Below are 15,002 nucleotides of genomic sequence, written 5' to 3' on the forward strand. Positions count from 1 at the left end.
TCAGGTGCTTTTCTAGTGTCTGTGGCATTGTGGCTACTAGAAGGGGTCGGCGATACCTCTGGCAGACAAAGACTGTTGAAGACTAGGCATCTAGAGCAAGTTACAGTTGGAGATTGTTCCAAAACATTTGCCAACAGAAAGGTAAAAAAGATTGGGACACCTAAATACTTCTCCTGAGTCAGATACCATGGATACCCCTCAGGCTGACCTGATTTATCCAACCCATGTCTTATGCCAGAAAGTTCAGCAACTTCCTGATGAGAACTTAGCTCTACATAAAGCCCTTGCTGCCAAAGTGTCCGATGTTCCATTAGTATCCTCTGCTCCACAAAGCTTCTCAGGGGATCCAAGTAAGTTTAAGGAATTTCTAGACTGATTGACAATGCATTTCATCTACTGCCCAGCTCAATTTTCACAAGACAAGGCGAAAGTAGGATATTTGATCAGTGCATTATCTGACCCAGTGTTAACGTGGTCAACCCCCTTACTCAGGTGTTTCCACCCATTGGATTGACACAGGTCATAACATATGACCATTGTGAGTTCAGATATTGGAAGTTATCCAACCAAGACATAGGATTCATAATCACAAAAAACCTTTGCTGATTGAATTCGTTTGGATCAGAAGACTTGACACCATGCAACCACATGGCATGAATGATAAGTTGGAATACTCTTGTTTTTTGTAGAGACACTTATCATGTTATATTTCGTAATGCATCCTTAACAGATCCGGCGTGGGAGATATTTGAGTACATGCTTTCCTAGGATCTATGATTCATTTTTGTACAATCAGGGTAGGCATCAGGTTATTTTGAGGTATTCACGCATTCATGAAACACAATAATTTGTATGGCACTGGACATCTTGGGGTGGCACACTTGTTTATATGCCATTTTCTGATCACATGTATCTTGTACTATTTTCCTTTATGTATGGAATGCAACAATTCATAAAAATCTCAGTGTCATGTTAATGGCATATGTTTTACATTTATTACATTTAAACACAGAGGCAACACCATTAGTCTCTATTTATGTGTACATGAGTATGTTATAAGATTTGCTATAGGGTGAATTATGAAATTGCTTTTGGTAATTCTTAGCTTTTTTTTTCCCGTTGTAGTGAGATTATTTTTTAACATCACATTCACTTCGGCTTCAATTTATGGTTAACATACTTACACACTGCTGCACTGGGTGATAGGCTGACACCAGACGTGGAGGAGGGATCATCTTTTCACTATTTTTAGTGTGAACACTGACGCTTTGAATAGTGGCCCATTTAAATGTTTGGGTTTTGCCCTTCCTGCTTTTACTCAGTGTCAGTGATTACAATGCGGATTGAAGCAGAGATTGGGGATCAACAGTTCAGTGAGTGGATTGTATCAAGGTATTGATAGGGTTGTTTTAGGGTACAGCTCTGCATGGGAAAGCATACATTTTTAACTTTTACTAAACACTCAGTATTAACTTGTGGAGGCATGCTGATTATTTTGTATGCACAGTGTTACATGCATGAGGGTACTTTCATTCCGGGGACTGTATTGCAGAAGGCATTTTAATATTCAGGCTTCACGTGGTATGCATGCAATCTGAAGTTGAGAGACAATGCTCAAACTTCATGGTGCACATGGTGGCTGATGGGGATATATTTTTTAAAGATGATTCACACAGCGTGCTACATGTGATTCAGGCAGGCACGTTATGTTTGGACTCTAGTGCATTATCTTAAGTTTTGAACATATGGGCTGCCAGTATGTATATTGGGTTGAGATTTTTCTAAAGACTTTTTTGCATGACAGGACTTTTTCATGACTCTAGGGCACATGGTGTCATCAGTTAAATCACCCACGCTGGATACGGGAAACATAGTACTTCAGTTCTTTTTCAGAGAGTGGATAGGCATGATGAGTGGTTCTCACAGAGAAATTTATTTCATTGTTTTACAGGACCCCTGACAAAGGTACTCATGGTCCGAAATGCATTGGGTTTGTGTGAAGGGGCCAAGAGAAGGGGGGAAGACAGCACACAAATGTATTTCATTTAAGGATACAGCCAACTGGCATATACAAGATAATATATGATACAATAAAGCTAACAGTGAACAACAATACTAAAGGACACTATTAAAAGATGAATGAATAGTCATGGATTTTGAGTAGATAATTTGGGAATAACTTTGATATTTGTATGTAAAATTGTCAAACCTACTGGACATTTGGTAGTCTATTCTGGAACTGGTTAGTGGTCTCATGTCCAGGGATTGATTCTCTCCCCCTTCAGTAGCCACCATAAGATCCTTGCATGACATCAATCAGAGTAATCAAGATGCATTTGGCTACAATACCCATTTTCATCATTTGGCCGCAGAAACCACCTGGATTGAGCGAATGTGGTCACCCTGTTTCGCAGAGATCTCAGGGAAGAAATCAAAGGCGAACTAGTACATTCAGTCTGGGCTGGGACCATGTCTGTATTTATGGACCAAGCATTAACTATTGAACATGGGCTACAAGAACGCCACTTTGAAAATCAGGTCCCGACTATCTTCTGGTTCTCGGGTAGTTCGAATCTTGATCTGAAAACCAGGCACCATTCCAGAAGAACCATTTGCCTCTTCTGGTGAAAAACTCATACATATAGGTCTTACCCATACCCCTCTCAGAGTCTGAAAGAGAACATCACCAAAGACGAGGGCTGTGTCTGTACTATGGCTCATCTGATCATTTAAAACATGCCTGTCCAGTTCAACCTCAAAAGGCTTCAAGAAACACCAAAGCACATTGATTGTTAAAGGGCAAAGGACAGTGATCTCTTTCATCACCTCTTTACTCAAACCCCTACGCTTTTAGTGGATGGTACTCATGAGTTTGAGGTTCAGAAAATATGTGACTCACACCTTTTCAGGAACAAGCTTCAGTGTTAAATCCACTGCTAAGGCTCTGCACCCAGTAAGCTTTCATGCGTTTTTCGTCCATGCCCCTGTCCTAGCTCGTCGCTTTCTTCTACACTACAATTTCTTTACACACTTGAGGCCTCGGGTGAGAGGCGTACTGGTATGCTGTCATCTGGCCTGGCTGCTATTCCTGCTCCCTTACCGAGAGGGCAGTACACGTGGTTTCCGAGCAGCAGGACAGAGGCCGGTGGGCCTCCGCATCACTCTTCTTGCACTCTTACTTCATGGTGGCTGGCCCGCCGCTACCATCTCTCACAATTTCTTTCCTCTCCTTAGGAAAGCTGGTTGGGAGAACACGGTCAGCATCCTTATATTGTTTCAAGTTAATTCCCAGAATCCTCCAGAGTATTTCAATGACACAATTCAAGATGACAGCTCCTCCTGCCTATAGTGTTCCTTCTCAATCGATCATGGCAGCTGTTACTTCCTGTGATGCAATTCCTGTTATACCAGTATCAGGGCCGGACTGGGAACTGAAAGCAGCCCTGACAAATTTTCCCAGACCAGCCCCCGTCCGGTGCGAAAAGCAAACACTCATAAGGAATGCAAGAAGTAAAATGTGAAATGTAAGTGGGGGCTGCATTGGTGACGTAGATCACCCTGACTGAGGAATTTTGCAGTCATTGTTTTGAAACTGACCAGTATTTTTGCTTGTAAAGTTAGGGGCCTTAGAATCGGAGGCCCAGATAAGGACTGTCCAGCTAAAAATCTTTGATATATGCCGAGTTAAAGTCTGTTCCCTGCTGGTACTCTGCAGCAGGTGCATTAACCTCTATGCTATTTTACCGGATTGGAACCTGGAGATTAGTGAGCTTCACAACAGCTACATTAACCCTCTGAAATGTCTTAATCTATCCCCGACATAGAGATCTGCTCACCAGCACATGCATTAACCCACTAAGCCGTGTTTCCACAATGTCCCCTGTGCTCAACAGCTCAGATGAAAAGCTGTGCAGTCAGTGCTTATAGGCGTCTGCCAGGCTGCAACACGTGTGGGGGCTGAGGGGGACGGGTTGGAACATGTGTAGAGTTCTGCACAGTACACTGGATTTTATACATACGTGCATTACACATGTGCACTGATTTGCAATTGTAGGCACAGAGAGAGAGAAGGAATTGAGGCAGAACGTGCAAATGTTCATGGGCGTGACGGGCGGGAGCGCAAATTTAGCCATCACCCCTCCCCCAGCTCAGACTGTGGGGGTGCGAGTCCTCTGCAGACAGGAACCCAGGGCAAGTGTGCACCCTCCTCTCAGCCTAGCCTGCGAGTGACGGGCTCAACCCTGACTGGGTGAGGTCACAGGTCAGTGAGGGAAAGACAGACAGCCATGGGCACAGACTGCAGCAACTTGCAGCCACTGAGACCAGGCAGAGGGCATGAGCGGCACGGGCCGTGGGGGGCGCTAGGGAGACAGGAAGGGGGCCGAGGAAGAGTGCCAATGGGCAGGGAGGACAAGACAAGCACGGGCGAAGAAAAGGGAAAGTCAGAGAGAGGAGGCTCGGAGGAGATTGAGCACACACACACAGCCAGACAGAGAGGATGAGGAGGAAAGGTGAGGGAGGGGGCGAGAGAGAGAAACAGGGCAGTGGAGAGAGAGAGTGTGATTAGGCAGGGAAGGGAAAAGGGAAGGAGTGAGTTAGAGGGAGTGAAATAGGCACAGGAAAATGGAGCAAGAAGAGAGGGCAGGTGAGGGGTGAGATGAAAACGAGGCAGGAAGCACCAGTGGGAAAAATGGAGTGAGGGAATGGACTGGAAAGGGGACAATGAAAGGGAGTGAGAGAAGGAATGAGGGATGAAGAAAGTAAGGGGATATGGAGTAAAAGAGGGGTGTGAGAGAAATAAGACTAGAGAGGAGATGGACGTAAGGGGTGGGATAAAGGAAACGCACTGATGAGAAAAGAAAGTGTTTTCATTGATGGTGGAGGGGAGAAGAGAAGAGGCGGAGGAGGGAGAAGGCGATAACGGTGGAGAGAACCAGAGGGGTGGAGGCAGAGGAGAGAGGTGGACTGTACAGGGAAGAAGGAAATGAAGAGGGAAAAAGAAAGAGGGAAAGGGATGTGATGAAAGGGAAAGAAAGAATGGAGGAAGAGAAGGAGAGAGACGGGGAGGAACGATATGCAACAGTTTACAAGTGAGAGTGAAGGAGAAGCAATGTACTCTGCTCTTGCATGTGTAGAAAAGAAAAAACAACACTTAACGGGCGATGCCTAAAAACTAGTCCAGGGCAATAAACAGCTGAAGTAAACCATCGCCCAATTTAAACAGAAAAGTAATTCGAAAAATTGCAGGGAAACTGGAAGAGCATCAGCGGAAGCAATACCCTTGTTTTGTTTTCTTGGGCGGAACTGTCCTTTTCGGTAGCGCCTCTGAAAATAGTCGGCCTATTTTGAGGGTAGGACAGGGTCAACGACCTGGGGATTTTTTTTCACCCATAGCCCTCCCTCCTTGGGCCGTGGGGATCTGCAAGTAGGAAATTGTGTGAAGTGGGGTTTGGCGGGCGGGAGATGTCTGGCATGAGGGTGTACGTAACTCGGTGTCGGTGGCACTGACTGGGCAGGCGATTCATGCTCGATTTGGAGACAGCAGTTTCGGTTCAGAACCTGCCTGGTATCAGGCACACGTTTGGATCACAGTTCCGGGACTGGGCCAGATCCGACTCCGAGGTCCTGCCTGGACCAGTCGTACATAGACTCACCTGCGGCTGTGGGCGGTAGACAGGGGGAATTCAATTATGGGGTCAGTCTGGCCTCTGAGAGGGGGGGCTTGGGGGAGGGAGCCGACCGCCGGGAGGTCTCCTCCCCCGGGCGGTTTGGGAGAGCAGCGAGGGGTGTCCCTTTAAGAGGGTCAGAAGTTTCCAGAATTGGGCTGGTCCAGTAGGACCAGCATAGCCCAATTATAAACCCCCCGCCCACTGCCTACCAGCCACCATTTTAGGTTTGGTGACCTGGTGGCTAGGTGGGCTCATAGCTTTTTGTGTGAGGATTTAGGGATTTGTAATTTTATTACTTTTTCTTGAGGGTTTTTCTGTGGATATTATGGAAGACGCGCGTGTAGTGGAGGCTATGAGGCTGCTGGCTGACGCGGGACGACTGGATTTGTTGGTGGGTGCGGGGCCGGCGCGCCCCCAGCGCCAGGCCTCCGCTGGTGTGTCTGCCGCTGTTTTGGCGTGCGAGTCGCCGAAGAGAAGACGCTCTGCTCAGGTGAGTGAGAGGGGCCGGTCTCGTACGAAGAAACCGGCCCCTCCGGGCCAAGCGCGCTCTGTGGTGGGGGCGGGGAAAGCTCCGGCGCTGTCTGGCGCTTTGGTCCCGGGGGCGGGTGTAGTGCGACCGACCCCCTCGTTTGCAGCGGGAGGGGCGCGTGCATTAGGTGTAGCTCCGGAGGTCTTTGTTTCCCCCGCCGGGCTTTCGCGAGATGTGACAGGCGCGGTACCTCACGCGCTGTCTGGGCAAGCGGGCGGGGCTCGGCTGGGGAGTGCTGTGTCAGCCGTTGTAACGGCTGCGGGAAAGCCGACGGGTAAGAGGGGGGGGCGGAGAGCGGGCGGGAAGCGCTCCGCCTCAGACCCTGTTTCTGAATCAAGGGCTGAGCTTGTGAAGGGGCAGTCAGTGCGGGGAGCGCGAAGGGGCTCCCTGCAGTTGGTAGAGGTGCAAGGGTCTTGGCAGCGGGTGGGGGACTCGGTGGGTCGACCATTAACCCCTTCAGTTCAGGTAGTAGGGGAGACACAAGGCGAATTTGGCTGTGAGGAAGGGTTTGGCTTACTCCCTGCAAGGCAGTTAGTGTCACAGAGACAGGTGGTTGCGGAGAACTTTTCTGGACGGTTTGCTGCAGAGGGGCCAGATGTTGTGGGGGGTCCGGGTTCACAAGTGGGCCAGGCCGGAGCTGATCATCAGACAGGTATGCCTGTTCAGGATTTAGGAGGTAATTTTGGGAGTCCATTGCTTTTTTCTACTCCTGGTTCTCTCAGGGGTGCTGCTTTGTCGGTAGGGGGGGGTTCCAGAGGAGAGGGGGAGTGGGCACAAGTAGGGGAGGGGGGGTCAGTTTCTGGCGCTACTCTAGATTTGGAGGGCCCCCGGTTTGAGGAGGCTGGGACTTTTGGTTTTCGTGATGTGTCTGACCGTTTTCAGGGGAGAGATGGGGGTATGTCCCAAGTTCGGCGCGGAGCATTTTCTTGTTCTGGGCTTGGCGCAGGTCATGTGGACGAGACAGGCAGATCAGGGCTTGGAGGGGCCGTGTGGCGGGAGGCAGTAGGTGTGCCTCAGCCTGTTGTTGGAGGTTCGGAAGGTGTTGGGTTTCATGGTATGGGGTATCAGCCGGAGGGGGATTTGAGGACTTTCAGGGGCTGGCCGGTACAGGGGACTGGGGCGGCTGCCCATTTTGGGCAAGTGGGTGCTGGTGGCCCCTACTTGATGTTTGGCTCCCCTGGGTGGGAACACTTTGGGGCTGCAGGTTTGGCGCAACGTGGTCTTCGGAAAGATAGTGTTGGGCAAGTTTTGGCTTCCAGGGCTCCGGTTCCTGTTTCCTCAACGGTGGCGGTTGATAATTTGGATGGTAGTGACGATGAGGAGATGATTGGCGACTCTCCGGTCAGGGAGGTGCCTGGCAGGAGGTTTAGGGGTAGTTCTTTAGATAGGGGGCAAGGCACGTTTCTAGGTGCTGCTAGACAGGAGATGAGGGCTGTGTCAGGTATGGTAGCCGTGGACCCTAGTACACCAGTCCAAACTTTTTCTTTTCAGGACAGGGATAGGGGCGCCGGTCCAGACTTGGCAGGGCGCGGTCCAGTCCATTTTCGCCAAGGTGAAGTGAGGAGAATGCCTCGCGCGGCCGTCTCTGTTCCAACGAGGGATCCCGCCGCGGCCAGCACACGAGGGTCTGGCGTGACCCCGCTGGCCCCAACGAGTAGCAGGTATAGGTGGCAGGCCTTGCCGGCGGCTAAGGAGCTGCAGAGTCAACGCGCAGGGAGGTACGGGCGTGTACAGCCTGCTCCCCCTCCTGGAGTTTCAAAATCATTTAAATGTACAGTGGTTGATACCGGGTTGGGTAAGACCCGTGATGATTTGTTGCACACTAGTGCCGATTCAGTAGTGTTGGACTACGACGAAGAGAGTCCTGAAGAAGGTGAAGTGCGGGATCAGGAAAGGGGGGTGCCCTCTCATGTTTCTTCTAGTGTGTTACAGGCTCCAGTGGTTCAAAGTCAAGTGCAAGGGAGAAGAGAGCACGGCCCATCGGTTAGGGCGCCTCGTCGACCGGATGCATTGACCTCGGAGACACGGGCGGAGCCATCGAGAGTGGTCTCTCTTTTGCCAGGTGAGCAATCAGCCACACAGGCCAAACCTAAGATGGTGTCTGTGGGTACTGGTGGTGAAACTGAAGTGATTAGTAGTGATGGCCGTCTGGTCAAAGGTCGATATGTAAAGGACACAGCAGTTGGTACAGATGATGTGGTAGACATTCAGAACACAGTGGTAGGTCATGTTATGGCTGGTGCTTCCAGCAAGGTTAAAGAGCCTGTGGCCAGTAAAGAACTCAAAATCAAAAAACTGCCTTACATGGGGGTTACGAAACCATTAGGTGCTCACCTCATGTTAAGTACCAAGGAACGAATTTGGAATGGTGAGTATGTGGAACTACTGAAGCTACTCCACAGGGAAGTCAGGTCCAAAGAGGGGTCTAAGGAGGAGGAGTTTGAGCTGGCAAAACGCCCCAGAGTGCCTTTAACTATTGAAAACTGGACAGCTGCGTTTTTAATTTATGCCAGTGTATATTGCGAAAAGTTCCCTGAGCGCAGCGTGTCCCTTTTTAAATACATGGACGTCATTCGCAAGGCCCAGATCACCGGGGGTGGTTTTGCTTGGTCTCAATATGATGAGGAATTTCGGGCCAGGATGGCTTGGGACCCGGAAGCTAAGTGGGGGGAGATAGATAATGACTTGTGGCAACACACAATGGGGTCAGCGTCAGGGGGTAAAACCATTTTCACGGCAAGTGGTTTGCCGTTAGTTTATCGGCCCTTTCAGGGGAAGCCCACCCGGGGAGGGGTGGGGGCCACCGCAACCTTGTACTCAGGATCTGGTTTCTGTTGGGAATTTAATAGGGGCTCCTGTACCAGGGAGTATTGTAAATTTAAACATGAATGCTCAGGCTGTGGTAAGAAACACCCGTTGTCCAAGTGTTGGAACAATCAGCCATCGGACGGTACACAGGGAAAGCCAACAGTTTCAGGAACATCAAATACGACTGCACAGTTTTCAGGAGGAAGGGGATACAGAGGCGCTAAGGGTGCTGGGTCCAAGGGCTCGTACGCCAGTTAATTTAGAAAGGCTGCGCATTGCCCTCCATGGTTTCGAAGATCAGTCAGCAAAAGTTACACTGTTGGAAGGTTTTCAGTTTGGGTTCCGACTCGGTTACTTGGGTGTTAGGGAACGGAGATGGTCTGCCAATTTAAAATCAGCTTCTGAACATGCCACAGTGGTACAAGACAAACTTACTAAGGAAGTACATGAAGGGAGGATGGCTGGCCCGTTTCACGATTGGCCGATCCATAACTTGATTGTTTCACCGGTTGGGGTTGTCCCGAAGAAAGAACCGGGACAGTTTCGCCTGATTCAACATTTGTCATGGCCTGAAGGGTCGTCTGTTAATGATTTCATTGACCCAGAGGCAGTGTCTGTCTCTTACTCTTCGGTTGACGTGGCCATGTCACTTGTTGTGACAGCGGGCGCAGCCGCTGAGATGGCTAAGTGTGACATCAAGTCTGCTTTTCGGCTATTGCCTGTCCACCCGGACGATTGGAGCCTTTTAGGTATTCAGTTCAATGGTAAGTGGTACGTGGACAAGGCTTTGCCGATGGGCTGCTCCATATCATGTGCCTTGTTTGAGTGTTTTAGTACTTTTCTGCAATGGTATTTTTCCCATCAGTCCGGTCATACCCTGGTAACTCACTATCTCGATGATTTTTTCTTTGTTGGATCCCCGGGCTCCGCGGAGTGCCAGAAGGCTCTGGACACATTCCAAGGGCTCATGGAGGATTTGGGAGTTCCTTTGGCTCCAGAGAAAACACTGGGCCCTGCCACTGTCCTATCCTTTTTGGGTATTGAAATTGACTCTGTGAGTATGTCTGCTCGACTGCCGGAAGACAAAAGGGTCAACATGATTGACTTACTGGATGTGATGTTGTCAAAGAGAAAAGTGTTGGTGAAAGAGATTCAAGTGCTTTTGGGTCATTTGAATTTTGCATGCAGAGTGGTGAGAGCGGGCAGGACCTTTTGTAGGAGACTGGGCAGGGCTTTGGCAGGTCATCATTTGCCCCACCATCGTGTTCGTCTGTCTGCTGGTGTCAAGGAGGATTTGAGAATGTGGAAGTTTTTTCTGAACTCCTTCAATGGTGTCCCCTTGGTCAGAGAGGTTGACTTTCAGTGGGATGTACAAATGTTTTCGGATGCTGCTGGCAGTGATGGTTTTGGGCTCTTTTGGAATGGCAAATGGTGTGCAGAACGTTGGCCTGATGAATGGTTGAATGGAGGTCGCAGCATCACTTTTCTGGAACTGTTCCCCTTATTGGTCGCCTTGACATTGTGGGGGGAGGAATTGGCGCACAAGAAAGTGCTGTTTCGTGTGGATAACATGGCGGTGGTGGAGATAGTGAATCGCCAATCGGCCAGGGACGGACAGGTGTTGAAACTTATGAGAGTTTTTGTTCTTGGTTGTTTGAAACACGATATTCATTTTCGTGCGTTGCACATTCCTGGTGTGGACAATGACATTGCGGATGCTCTGTCTCGTTCACAGTGGGAGAGATTCCGTGGTCTGGCGAAGGATGCGGACAGATCCCCGACTCCGATGCCGAGTCATCTGTGGCACGTCGGCGAGGTCGGGTCGTTCAATTGGTGGTAGGTTCTCTGTCTGTGTCCACGCGTTCTGCGTATTCCCTTGCGTGGAAGGAATTTTTGGAATCTGGTGCTGTCAGACGGGAGGATCTGTCGAGTCGGTCGGATGATGTGGTCAACTTTATACTGGACCTCATGGATAAGGGTTTGACCAAAGTAACCATTGCTGGGAAACTGGCGGGGATTGCTTTCATGGGGAAGTTGTGGTGGGGCTATCCTCCATCTGCGGGGGAAATTGGTAGAAGGATGCTTGAGGGATGGGCCAGGGAGCAAGGGCACATTGGTAGATCCAGAGCCCCTATATCTTGGCAAGTTCTGGCCAGGTTAATTACGGTTTTGCCTTTAGTTTGTTCAGATGATTTTGAGGCATGTCTTTTCTCTATGTTGATGGCTTTCATGTTTTTTGGTGCTTTCAGGGTATCTGAGTTGTTGGGTTCAAAATATAAGTGTGGATTGTTTTGGAAGGACGTTTTCTGTTATGATGAGGGAGTGCATGTATGGTTGGCCAGTTCTAAAACGGATCAGACGGGGAAGGGGAAAGGTGTATGGTTACAGGCATGTGCTCCGAAGCTTACTTGCCCTCTACTGCTTGCGCGGCGCTGGCGTTCCTTGTGTGGGGGTGGCGATGAAGTCCTGGTTTTCCAACATATCACTGGCACCCCTGTAACACCTTATCAATTACGTATGGTTTTGCGCAAAGCGCTACAGCACATAGGTCTCGATGGCAATATTTATGGGACTCACTCTTTCAGAATAGGTGCTGCCACTGAAGCTTTTCACAGGAATTGGTCTGAAAGGGATATTAAGCGATTGGGGCGCTGGTCTTCTAACTGTTTCCAGCGTTACGTGAGGAGCTCGGCGGAGGAGGCGCATGCGTCATCCTCCTTCACAGGATTTTAACTCTTTTTTCTTTTTCAGGATCCGTTGCTGGACCTCGCTCCTCGGTGGTAACGGTCTGGATAGTGGGGCATTCATTTGTCAAGTGGGCCAGAGTCCAGGCGGCGAGGAGTTACTTTGGAGATCTACTTGGTTTCAATGATCGAATGTTTAACGTTCTTTGGAAGGGTAAAGGTGGGATGCTCTGGAGAGAGTTGATCCCTTGTTTGAACAACAACATGGTGGGCGGTGTCTGCCCGGATATTTTAGTTATTCATTTGGGCGAAAATGACCTATGTGCAACGAAAGGTGTAGTCTTGCTGCGAGCTATGAAACGAGATTTAGGCCTCATTAAGGAACGATGGGCTGGGTGTCACGTTTTTTGGACAGAGTTGATTCCTCGCAGGATATGGAGGGGAGCGGTGAATCCCAGGGCTGTAGATCGGGCTAGGAAGAAAGTGAATTCGGAGGTGTCTCGTTGCTGTAGGAGCCTTGGTTTCAGTAGGATTTCACACAGGGACATTAAGTTTGAGGCTGTTGAGTTCTTTAGGGATGATGGAGTTCATCTGTCCCGGGTGGGCATGGAACTTTACTTGTTGGAGATTCGTGAGGTTTTAGCCTGGGCTTTGGCCATGCAGCGTTGATTTTCTGGTTGTCTTTCGCTTTGCGGTTGGGGGGCAGAAAGGGAGGCGTTGCTTCCCCCGCCTACCTTTCTGGGTGGCGGTGTTTTTGGGTATCATTACGGTTTTTAGGCAGATTGCTGGTTGAGTATTAGTTCAAGTATTTCTTTGACAAGTGCTGGGGTATGTTGGTCATGGTTTGACCGTTCAGTTTTGTGAGGGGGGGGTATCTGCAGGAGTGCAGGGTCAGGCAGGGTTTATGGTTATGGAGGACCTGACCGTTGTTATTGTAATTGTGGTTGGACGAATAAAGTTTTAACGATGACGTATGTTTGTTTAATGACGAAATGTTTTATTGATGATGTAATTTTATTGATGACGTAATGTTATAATGCTGTTATATTTTATTGATGTATTGTGGGGAGCGGGAGGGCTCAAATGTTTTAGGGGTGGGGGAGGGTTCGGGGGGCTGAATTTGTAGTTATTTAATTATTTAGTGAGGTTTAGTTTTGTAAGGCGTTGCCAAGGTTTGTGTTGTAATGTGCACCTGTGTCTTAATAAAGCGGCCTTTTACACACACAAACAACTTTTGGTCTACTTTTCTCCCACCCCTCGCCCTCTCTCCCAAGGGGGGCTTGGGGGAGGGAGCCGACCGCCGGGAGGTCTCCTCCCCCGGGCGGTTTGGGAGAGCAGCGAGGGGTGTCCCTTTAAGAGGGTCAGAAGTTTCCAGAATTGGGCTGGTCCAGTAGGACCAGCATAGCCCAATTATAAACCCCCCGCCCACTGCCTACCAGCCACCATTTTAGGTTTGGTGACCTGGTGGCTAGGTGGGCTCATAGCTTTTTGTCCCACCCTCCCTCCCTCAATTTTTCGCTTTAAATGCTCCGCTTTTCCCCTCGCTGCTCAGTTTTTTCCCCATTTTTGGGCGTTTTTTGCCCCTATTTTCTTTTTTAAGTAAAAGGCTGTTTTGTGGGCTACCGGTGTGCAGGGGTTGTTTCTCTTGTATTTGTATCCGTCGCTAGACACAGGTGCTGTGCGGTGTTTTTGGGTATCATTACGGTTTTTAGGCAGATTGCTGGTTGAGTATTAGTTCAAGTATTTCTTTGACAAGTGCTGGGGTATGTTGGTCATGGTTTGACCGTTCAGTTTTGTGAGGGGGGGGTATCTGCAGGAGTGCAGGGTCAGGCAGGGTTTATGGTTATGGAGGACCTGACCGTTGTTATTGTAATTGTGGTTGGACGAATAAAGTTTTAACGATGACGTATGTTTGTTTAATGACGAAATGTTTTATTGATGATGTAATTTTATTGATGACGTAATGTTATAATGCTGTTATATTTTATTGATGTATTGTGGGGAGCGGGAGGGCTCAAATGTTTTAGGGGTGGGGGAGGGTTCGGGGGGCTGAATTTGTAGTTATTTAATTATTTAGTGAGGTTTAGTTTTGTAAGGCGTTGCCAAGGTTTGTGTTGTAATGTGCACCTGTGTCTTAATAAAGCGGCCTTTTACACACACAAACAACTTTTGGTCTACTTTTCTCCCACCCCTCGCCCTCTCTCCCAACGAGCGATGCCTGCCGCCTCCTCGACTTCGCCTCAGAGTCACGCGCTCTTTTACTTTTAATTGCGCATGAGCAATGAGCATCACCAGTCAGCAGACCCCACCCTAAGGCTGAACTAAACTAAAACCGTGGTATACAGAGGTGGAGGCGGTGACATCTGCGTGCAGCTACGTCATCATGATCACATGGTTAGGTGGGTTTTAAATTATAACGAGTGAGGACTGATCTGCCTGCTGCCTAGATGACATAGAAATCGGCCGGCGGGTCAGGTCACTGCCCACGTCACAGCACCAGCGTTATAGGCAGAGAATCGTTGTGCTCAGGCGGCAATGTGCAGGAATAGAAGTTAATGCAATGTTTGTTTGCACGGTCGGTCCGACATGGCCAAATCGGCCCCCAGCAAGAGAACCGGCCCCCCTGTCTCAAAACCGGCCCCCACCCCGTCCAGCCTACCGGGGGATTGCCCGGTGCCCGAAATTGCCAGTCCGGCCCTGACCAGTATAAAAAGCAATTTTTCCCTTTGCTCCTTGCGTCACAGCACTCTTCTTTCCTGTAGGTGTGTTCCTCACTCCTGTTCCTGTGATTTCTGTGACCAGCAGTTTTTCTACAGAATCTCCTGTTTGTCATCCACTTTGACTTACCATTTGTTAGTGACATACCTCTGCTATTAGGAAGTTTTTGAATCTTGGCTTTTTCTTCCTCTGGGACTCTACCTGGGAGGTACCATCTGCATAGGTGTTTTTCTAGTGTCTTCAGCATCATGGTTACGGGAAGGAGTTGCCCTTACCTCTGACAGACCATGATTGTTAATGACTGGGCATCTATGGCAAGTCAAAGTCAGAGATTGTTCGCAGAAAGTTTACCAACAAAAGGATTCAACAGCCGTCTCCCCTGCATGCTACAGGAGCAATGGCATTACTCCTGCCTTGAGAGAGTAGCTGTTTTTTGCAGGAATGAGGACAGGGAAACAGAACAAAAGTCTGCTCCCAGCCTGCAGGAGCATGTTTAAATTTCCTGCCGGTGGGAGCAGGCGTGCCTTTCCTGCCTGCACTCCTGCAAGCAGGGATAGCATGTTTTTTCCTGCCTGGTAGGAATTTTAACAAGCA

Source organism: Lissotriton helveticus, chromosome 1_1 (assembly GCF_964261635.1).
Source record: "Lissotriton helveticus chromosome 1_1, aLisHel1.1, whole genome shotgun sequence".
Lineage (NCBI taxonomy): Eukaryota > Metazoa > Chordata > Amphibia > Caudata > Salamandridae > Lissotriton > Lissotriton helveticus.